This window comes from Triturus cristatus, chromosome 5_1 (genome assembly GCF_964204655.1).
Source record: "Triturus cristatus chromosome 5_1, aTriCri1.1, whole genome shotgun sequence".
Taxonomy (NCBI): Eukaryota; Metazoa; Chordata; class Amphibia; order Caudata; family Salamandridae; genus Triturus; species Triturus cristatus.
In genome coordinates, this window is record NC_140587.1 from 225,889,673 (window position 1) to 225,900,696 (window position 11,024).

Consider the following 11,024-nt stretch of genomic DNA (forward strand, 5'->3'; position numbering starts at 1 on the left):
AATCTCCACCACGTTCTTTGCCAGCAGGCTGATGTCGTTCCACCTCTTGTGGCAGTGGGCGCGCCGTCGGTTTGAGACACCCAGAGCCCACACCTTGGCCGCAAAGGCCCTCCACACGGCCTTACGCTGGTGTACCTTGAGCTGCAGGCATGGGAGACAAGAGGGGGAAATGATCAGTAACACAGTGTTATGTACCTACATCTCTCAGTACAGGAGCAAGATACAAACTCATCACTAATCCAAAGATATGTCTAACAGAGACAAGTATACATCTCACATGGTACATATGCATGGGAAAGGCTGATGTAAATGCATGCAGGTGTGAGGGGGAACACAGTCCCTGCACATCTCACACACATGCAGGATGCCAGCACTGAAACCCCTGTGTAGCCAGCCCACATCTCCAAGCCATTTTTAGGTTGAGCAACACATACATCACATATCAACCTGTGTTTGGGGGTAGCCCTCAATGTTCCTGCCCTGTGAATAGATAACTGTGTCATGGATGTCACATTGAGGCACATGATCTCACAAATCCAAAATCTTCATCACAAGGCCGGTTGTGTGCAATCTACAGTGCTGAGATGGCTCATAGCTGGAGTGCAATGAGAAAAGACTGATGTAATACTCTGTAAGGGAAGTGATGTGTCCTTGTCTTATTGGGCGGGGACTGTGCAGGCCAGCTGGGCTCACACTGAGAGGGACAACAGGGGCACACACAGCCACTCAGCCAAGCAATCACTGTCCTGACCAGTGGCGGCTGGTGATCTTTGAAAAAGGTAGGGCGTAATACCTGGACCGAATTTCATCGACATACTCCCTCAGTAATGTTTCTTCTTTAAAAGGCAAAATCATGCATTTTCCTGTACAGTTATCATAGAAAAAGCTAAAAGGCACAATAGGTTCTACAACAGCACATGAACTAGGGGCCAGCACATATTAATGCTAAACAAGAATGAGGGATATTGTCTTTAGTAGAAGTCCTTAGTGCATGTTTCCAAGATGGAAAAAGTTCCCCGACTTAATAGGTGGCATTTATGTGTAATTATGACCATGGAGGTGTCACATTATTGGCCACTGTGTGTTTCTTCAAATATTAGTGATTTTAACTTTAAGCCAGCAAATGTATGTTGCAGTCCTATGCCTGTTCATGTCATAGTGCGTGCCTATTGGCTCTGGCAAACCATATACTCTGTATGCCAAGTTATGTGTCAGGAAAAGCCCCAAAATGTCCAGTTTCTGTCAATGCTCTTTAACTATTTACAGGATTTCCCTCTATAGAGTTTTTGTGCCTGTCACTATCTTTTTTAAATAGCCTGTCTCCTGTCACTGCATCTATCATCTGCTAGGCCTGCTCAGCATTAATAACTCACAGTCGCAATACCTTATAATAAGGCAGTGTACCACTTAGCTACCCAACTTTGCATTCCATCTGCATTTGTTTGTGGGAACTGTCTAGCACCAGTATATCAAAGGGACAATTAAATAGGGATTTTAGTCGTCCATATGCCGCTATGAAAGGTTAAATGGTCAGTTACATTGCAAAGAAAATTATAAGTGTGAAAAAATGACCAATCACTGCTAACATTTATTGAATATAAGCACAAAAAAGAAGTAGTGCTTATGCTTTAATATCACAATAAATTATAATATTTTCCATCCACAGCCCTGTCACATGATATTCTCACTTGCTTCTTCTTGTAGACCATTAAAAAAAAGGCATTCGTGCAGTGGTGCAGTGGTGCAAAATGCAAAACAATGGCCATTGAATGTAATCTTTTTTTACCTTGATACTGAAAAAACACAGGGGACAGCTCATGAAACAACAAACTGTTTGTGTTTTAATACCTACTGTGTTATGACTCATTTTGCTTCACATAGCACGCACTCCAGGCAGATATAAGGATCCAGGCGCAGCCACAAGTAAACCATAAGTTAAAAAAACCTCTATTTATTGAAGCGGTTTTGGACTGTCAGGTGTCTGTAACAAATCTATTCCCCTGCCAATAGTTTACTATTTCCATCTCGTTCATGCACTCTCTCACCATGTCTCTATCTAAATCTATTATGTTCTCTTGCACCCTATTTCTCTCACACCGTCTTTCTTTCTCTCTCCCTGCCTCCTACTCCCTCTCTCACCTGTTCTTCATTTCTCCCTTTCGTTTCGTCCATGCTGCATCAAAGCATTAATGCTACATATTCAATAGAATGAATGACCATGCCACACAATAAGAGGTCTCTAATGGGCCAAATGCTGCACTCGCTTCTACCGTGACTGATTAATAACAAACTCAAACTCAGCAGGACTTTGTTAATTAATTGTGTTAATTAATTGCAGAGAGTTAGATCTCGTCTGGCTTTTTAACCGTAATCTTTCATACCTGTTTCTGGATGAATTTTCCTATGGAAAGATTAGAAACTCTTCGTGTACTTTCCTCAAATTCTGCTGACCTCGGCTGGTAATTCGGTAATGTGTTATCTCCCTAACCTCTTCTGCCATGTGTAGTGAAAGGGGAAAAACTGCCTGCCTCAGACATCATCTCAACCTCTGACAAGGAAAGAGTGGAAGTTTAACTCCTATAATGAGCAGGAAGTGATCTTATCATCCCACCTCCTACTCTTCTACACTGAATTTAATTGGTAATAGGGGCTTTTTTGATTCCCGCCCGTTGACATTCCTATGTTGCGCACGTTGTGTGCTGTTGTAGGCATGCGCAGTGCAGTCTGCTTTTGAACATGGATTGTGCCTATGTGAAGGGACGTTTCTAAATTGCGCCCTCATATGCACAATCCAGCGAAGATCTACAGAGTGACGTCTGCTTACTCTGTCGCATTTAAAGAGACAGCTCTCCCTGCCGTTCAACATCGGAAGAACGGGCTCTGAATTTCCTGGCGCACAGTGAGTTTGTTTTTTAAAAGACACAATACAAGCAGCATATTATCATGCACCACTTTTGCCTGCAGGCTTATATTAAGCTTCCAGTGCACCAAATGCAGCTCACAAAATATGGGGGGGCACCGCTCCAAAGCCCTTATGGATAATCCGCAACTGGTCCTGACTCCTGCATGAACAACTTTCTGCGTCACTGTATGGCTGACAACACAACACAGGTCACTCAAATATACATGTGCAGGCAGGGAAACCTGTAGCATTGGGTACACACACATTCACCCTGGAGACAGCATGTTAGGCAGTGCATGACACAACAACACACTCTCAAGCACATACTGCATCAGTCCAACTACATGTGTGCCCCCCTGCCCCCTCCCCTGTTGAGGACTTACCACGACATTTGGGGCACCATAAAGCCTTGGGTACTGTGTGAGCACCTCGTCCACCAGGACCTCCAGCTCCTCGCTCGTGAAGGGACTATCACGGATCTTCTCTGTCCTTGCCATTACTGTGGACATGAGACAACAGTGGCGGAATTGGGTGGTGAGGGGTCTCTGGCCACAGTCCCTGGAGGCAGCAGCAGGTGAGGGGTCTCTGGCAGCAGTCCCTGGAGGCAGCAGCAGGTGAGGGTTCTCTGGCAGCAGGCTCTGGGAGCAGTGGAAATGTGAGGCTTACTCCCAGACATATATAGCTCCCTGGGGTCATTTCAAAGGTGCCAGGCTGCAGCAATTGGTGGTCCAGGTCTGCCTTTTTCAAATGCATCTCATGACCGCCTCCGCGGTGGCAGAACACGCCTACCGCGATTTTCAAAAATTCATCATGCCACCGCAATCAAGGTTCCCATTGGCTGTAAGGGCATGCTCCATGGCGGTGACACACCGCTGGGCCCGGCGTGCGCTACCACGATGGTGCATCTTTCAATGGCATCCAATGACTGGCTCTGCGGTGGCGGAGCACGCCTACCGCGATTTTCAAAATTGCATCATGCCACCGCAATCAAGGTTCCCATTGGCTGTAAGGGCATGCTCCATGGCGGTGACACACCGCAGGGCCCGGCGTGCGCTACGGCGATGGTGCATCTTTCAATGGCATCCAATGTCCGCCTCCGCAGTGGCAGAGCACGCCTACTGCGATTTTCAAAATTGCATCATGCCACTGCGATTAAGGTTCCCATTGGCTGTAAGGGCATGCTCCATGGCAGTGACACACCGCAGGGGCCAGGCGGGCGCTACCGCGATTTGGGTGGAGGAGCATGCCAGCCGCCATTTGGGCATGTCTCCATGCCTATCACTACCGCACTTGTGTGAATGGGGTGTGCTGGTGACACACCGCTGGGGTCAGGCGGTAGCTAGCTTGAGTTGGGTGCCATACATTCACATGAGGCACTGCGATTTGGGCGGCAGAGCATACCAACCACCATTTGGGCATGTCTCCATGCCTATCACTACCGCACTTGTGTAAATGGGGTGTGCTGGTGACACACCGCTGGGGCCAGGCGGTAGCTACCATACAATGGCAATGGCCATCTGGCGAACACCAACAGTGCACAGTGGCCACATGGTAAATGGCACATCATTGTGCACACAATGCCAATGTTTCATTTACTCCACTGGTGACTACACATGCCAGGTTTCTGTATGTGATTTTGTAGATTGGCATGTACTCCCCACAAGTCACTTGTGATATTGATGGTCCTGTACACAGGACAGTGTTCTTATGGACTCTACAATGTGTACAAATGTCAATGTGTTGGGGTGCTGTGACACTCACAGCAATGTTTGTCTCAATGAATGATGTTCTTTTTTGCATGTCCTCTCATGTCTGATCATGTACACAATCGTCATTTCTGCTCAGACTGTGGTCATTGTGTTGTTGATGTGTGCCAGGTTCAAATGATGCATAAAGGTGTGTCAGGTACAGCAGCTAGGTATGAGACAGTGGGGCTGATTTGTTGCAGAAATGCTGGATGCTATACTCCCAGGCGTGCCCACAGTGATTGTGGTCATATCCCATGTGTATTCACATTGACCGAGGTGGTGTTTGGGGGACCTGCTTTTGTGTAAGTTTACAAGTGTGCCATTTGTGTAGCTGAAGTTGTCCCTATATGTAGGCTGGTCTGTAACTCAATTTTGATGACAGTCATTGTTGGCATTGTGTCATCCAGAACATGAGATGCTGTGCCCATCTCATGATGTATTGCAATGACATGTGTCAACTTTCATCTCAACTAGGAGGAGATCAAATCTGCTTCGTCACTTGACAGTGCTGGAGGACATGGAGGATGAGGCGATCATCCGGAAATGCCGTCTGGATAGAGCCACCCTAAAAACCTTTGTGATATGTTGGAGCTCACTGCATTTTTTTGCCACTGGACCATTCCAGCACACGGTGGGCAGTGCAGGTGGGATGTCACAACCTATGTTCAGGATGGTGCTGCGTGATGTTCTCTCAGCCATGATTATATACATTGACAGATATATCCATTTCCCCATGGGCCCTGAATTGGCAGCTGTGAAGGGAGATTTCTATCCCCTTGGACAAATCCCCCATGTTGTTGGTGCCATTGATTGCACCCATGTTGGTCTTGTGCCACCAAAGACACGTGAGCACATTTACAGGAATCGTAACCATTACCACTCCATAAATGTGCAAGTGGTGTGCCTGGCAGATATGATCATCTCCCTCTTGTGTGCCAAATTCCCAGGCTCAAAGCAAAACCAAAGGGGATGATGGACGGAGTGTTAAACATTGCAAGCACTAACCCCCAGTCAACTGATCTCGGTTTAATCCATCACCATTTTTTAGCTCACTCCGCCACCCCAGTTCAGACATGGCCATATGCAAATCAGTCTGACCCTGTGCCTCATGGGAACAGTCCAGCCCGAACTGCCAAGCCATGTCTTCCCTGGACCGGAAACAAGCATCCTGGGGCCGGATTCTGGCAAATCAGCCATCATCTGCCAGGCTAGCTTGAATCCAGTGGCAAAGTGAGCAAGGAACCCACGTCTGGGCATACCCTGCCAACTTAGGGCGAACAAAGCAAAACCAAAGGGGATGATGGATGGAGTGTTGAACATTGCAAGCACTCACCCCCAGTCAACTGACCTGGGTTTAATCCATCATCATTCTTTAGCTCACTCTGCCACCCCAGTTCAGACATGGCCATATGCAAATCAGTCTGACCCTGTGCCTCATGGGAACAGTCCAGCCCGAACTGCCAAGCCATGTCTTCCCTGGACCGGAAACAAGCATCCTGGGGCCGGATTCTGGCAAATCAGCCATCATCTGCCAGGCTAGCTTGAATCCAGTGGCAAAGTGAGCAAGGAACCCACGTCTGGGCATACCCTGCCAACTTAGGGCGAACAAAGCAAAACCAAAGGGGATGATGGATGGAGTGTTGAACATTGCAAGCACTCACCCCCAGTCAACTGACCTGGGTTTAATCCATCATCATTCTTTAGCTCACTCTGCCACCCCAGTTCAGACATGGCCATATGCAAATCAGCCTGACCCTGTGCCTCATGGGAACAGTCCAGCCCGAACTGCCAAGCCATGTCTTCCCTGCACCGGAAACAAACATCCTGGGACCGGTTTCTGGCTAATCAGCCAGGCTAGCTTGAATCCAATGGCAAAGTGAGCAAGGGACCCACGTCTAGGCATACCCTGCCAATTTAGGGCGAACAAAGCAAAACCAAAGGGGATGACGGATGGAGTGCTGAACATTGTAAGCCCTCACCCAGTCAACTGATCTGGGTTTAATCCATCATCATTCTTTAGCTCACTCCGCCATTCCAGTTCAGACATGGCCATATGCAAATCAGGCTGACCCTGGGCCTCATGAGAACAGTCCAGCCCGAACTGCCAAGCCATGTCTTCCCTGGACCGGAAACAAGCAGCCTGGGACCGGTTTCTGGCTAATCAGCCATCATCAGCCAGGCTAGCTTGAATCCATTGCCAAAGTGAGCAAGGGACCCACGTCTGGGCAAACCCTGCCAATTTAGGGTGAACAAAGCAAAACCAAAGGGGATGATGGACGGAGTGTTGAAAATTGCAAGCACTCACCCCCAGTCAACTGATCTGGGTTTAATCCATCATCATTCTTTAGCTCACTCCACAACCCCAGTTCAGACATGGCCATATGCAAATCAGTCTGACCTTGTGCCTCATGGGAACAGTCCAGCCCGAACTGCCAAGCCATGTCTTCCCTGGACCGGAAACAAGCATCCTGGGACCGGTTTCTGGCTAATCAGCCGTCATCAGCCAGGCTAGCTTTAATCCAGTGGCAAAGTGAGCAAGGGACCCACATCTGGGTATACCCTGCCAACTTAGGTTGAACAAAGCACAACCAAAGGGGATGATGAACGGAGTGTTGAAAATTGAAAGCACTCACTCAGCCCACGACTCCTACATCCTGTGGAAGAGCATTGTACCCCAGCTGATGGCTAATATGCTTCCCGAGCATGCATAGATTGTGGGTGAGTATGCCTAGTTGTATGTCGTGCTGGGTGTGTGATCTGCTGCCCTCTGCCTCAGCGACATTGCAATGTTTATTTGTGTTTGTCATACCTAGGTGACTCTGCATATCCCAACTGTCCCTGGTTGCTGAGCCCACTGCAGAATCCCATGACCCCGGCTGAAGTCCGCTACAATGATGCCCATGGGAGGACACGTCGTGTGGTGGAGCGTACGTTTGGTCTGCTTAAGTCACGTTTCCGCTGCCTGGACAAGACCGAAGGTGCACTGGCGTACTCGCCCGGGAAGGTGTGTCAGATTGTAGTGGCATGCTGCATGCTCCACAACCTAGCCATTGGCAAGGAGATTCCCCTGATCCTAGATGATGAGGACGCAAGGCCCCCACCTGCAAACCAATCCGTGTCCAGTGATGAGGAAGGTGTTGACCTGCATAAACAGCTCATAATCCGCTACTTCACTTGAAGGTGGGTGACAATGTACAACGTACCCATTGTCTGATGATGTTGCTGTTGTTGTGAAGGGGTATGTGAGAATTGTAACAGCAGCCAGTTGTAGTCTCAGTGGTGGTTGGCAATGTTTCTAGGACAGGTCATTTAGGAACATCTACAGGATGTGTATGTTGACAGTTGTTGCCCATTGTGACGTGTGCATGTTGGATTATCTTGATGGTAGGCGTTGTGGGATGTCTGTGATGCCACACCCAGACCAGTGAATGTTGTTCTGTTGTGTTTTCCTAGGTGTCTTCAACTTCTCCATCCCTACATACAGTCCATACTCCTGGAACTTTATGATCATGTTGAAGACTGTACATCCAGCAATAAAGACGAAGCAGACACAACAACATGTGTGTAAGGATTTTTTATTTACAATGGTGACATGTGAGGGGGGTGTACCTTTACATTGAGGTAATTGGTGGAGCAGTGAGTTGACAGTTATGGTAAATGACATAATCGAGTATACATCGCATTGATGTGGTGACCCAGTCCAACAGACAGATGCCATTCACAAGGCAGTGTGGGGAAGGACAGTCCAAAAAGTCAATACAGTGGTGAAGAGGGTTGCCATCAGGGCTGGCTCCGTGACTGGCATTTGACAGGTGCTTTGCCTCCAGATACTCCCAGGGTTTTCTTAGGATGGCCCCTTCGCCGCTTGGCAGGGGTGGGCCCTGCTGCAGGGCCAGTGGGGTCTGAGGACTCACCCTTCTCTGTGGCCGCAGGGGAGGATGGTGAACTGTCACCCTGTGGCCCACTAGAGGGAGGTGGAGGTGTTAGTTGTGGCGCAGGCCTGTCTCTCAGTACTGCCACTTGCTGGCCCAAGAGGTCCACAATTTGTCCCATGCGGGTGTCAATGGACCTCATCAGCAGGATGAGCTCGCGTAACAGTTCGTCTGACCGGCCCGTTCGTCCCTGGGCCTGTTCATATGCCCCAAGGACTCTGGTGATGTGGTCCAGGGATTGGGTCTCAGCCTCTTGGTGTCTGTGGGTGACGCTGCCCCTCCCACCTACCCTGCTGCCACGGACCTGTTGCCTCACCACTGTGGGCACCCGCATCCTCTTCCTGCCCTCCTCAGTAAGCGGTGTGGGGAGGTCATCTCCTGGGACAGGGACGGTATTGCAGGCAGCACTGGTGGTGGTGGTGGTGGCGGTGGACGCACAGGCCGTAACAGCAGGGGTCTACAGTGACTTTGTTATTGCAGCAGATGTGGTGGGGGGGACAATGGGGTCCTGGGACCTGTTGCTCCCTGGCACACCAGATGGGCCGGTTTCGAGCTCATCGTCCAGAGAATCCTGGGAGTCAACATCCAAGAGTCCATGTACCGGGGGGTAGACTGGCTCTGCAGGTTGCTGGTGTTGTCCTCTGCAGTGAGTTCTTGGTCACATGTGGGTCAGATGGGAAATGGTCATTGTAGTGCACCCCACAAGCTTTGTGTTAGCTGTGTGTCATTCACTGTTTGTACACTACATAATTGACTGATCATCACATTGTTTTCTATGTGCACTACTGTGCCTCCTGACATGATGCAGTGGTACATGCATTACTTGTCCATGGTGTGAGGTGTCTATACATACCATGCGCTACATGCATAATTTGTTATTACAGGGACCTGTTGACAACTAGGGACTGGCACAATATATTATTTCATTGAGGACTCTTTGTTGATTTGTCTGACCTGGCTGACGTCACATCTGGCCATGGACTGGCCATTGTCATCTCCTGCATATCTTTGTCCTGTCATGTGCATATCTTGATTTGTACCACCAAACATGCTTTCTTATTTTTTGAATGGTCCTTGTTGCTCTGGCCCCATGGCACTGCACATGTCAATAGGTGCTGTGCATGATTGTGCCCAGACTTTCTTCTACATGTGCATTGGTGTGTCACACTTTGGTAGCTGTGACAGTTTCCTTTGCTTACCTGTGTGCACACTGTGCATGGCAATGGGGTCGGTGTGAATATTTGTGCAATGAGAGGGCTGGTGTTGTCATATGGCACCATTTCTTTTATGACGAATGGGTGGGTGCACGTACAGGCTACTTACCTGTTATGTGCTCACATTTGGCTTTGTTATGTGACACATCTGTGTGTGCATGGCGGAGGCTTACATCCTGCTCAGTGGGGTCACAAGACAGAATAATATGTCTACCTACCTGTTAGTTTGTTTGAGGTGGGTCATTAGATGCCACATGCATCTGGGTGGTATGGAGAGCTCCATCTTGCTGTACTGGGGGACAAGGGTGCGTGGTGGGAGTAGTGGTACAGGCCTCCCTCCCCCAAACACCCTCTCAGGGAAGAAGGCTACCTACCTGTTGGATGGAGGTGAACAATGCAATGGATGTCACATGCTTCTGGGTGGGAGGGAGTGCTCCATCCTGCTGAGGTGTGGGACAGGGGGCATGGTGGGAGTTGTAGGGCTGGCCTCCCACCCCCCAAACACCCTCCCAGGGAAGATGGCTACCTACTGTAAGTTTGTTTGGTGTACTGCTTTGGCTTCCAACTGCTTCTGGGTGGGGTGGGGAGGGATCCATTTTGCTAGGCTGTGGGACAGGGTGCATGGTGGGAGTAGTAGGGCAGGCCTCCCACCGACAAACACCCTCACTGTGAAGATGGCTACCTACCTGTGAGTTTGATGTGGATTATGTAATGGCTGACACATGCTTCTGGGTGGGGGAGTGCTCTATCCTGCTGAAGTGTAGGCCACGATGCACGGTGGGAGTAGTGGTACAGGCCTCCCACCCCCAAACACCCTCCCAGGGAAGATGGCTACCTACCTGTAAGTTTGTTTGGTGTACTGCAATGGCTTCCAACTGCTTCTGGGTAGGGGAATGCTCCATCCTGCTGAGGTGTGGGACAGGGGGCATGGTGGGAGTAGTGGTACAGGCTTCCAACCCCCAAACACCCTCACTGTGAAGATGGCTACCTACCTGCAAGTTTGTTTGGTGTACTGCAATGCCTTCCAACTGCTTCTGGGTGGGGGAGTGCTCCATCCTGCTGAGGTGTGGGACAGGAGGCATGGTGAGAGTAGTGGTACAGGCCTCCCACCCTCAAACACCCTCCCAGGGAAGATGGCTACCTACCTGTTGGGTGGAGGTGAACAATGCAATGGATGCCACATGCTTCTGGGTGGTAGTGAGTGTTCCATCTTGCTGAGGTGTGGGAC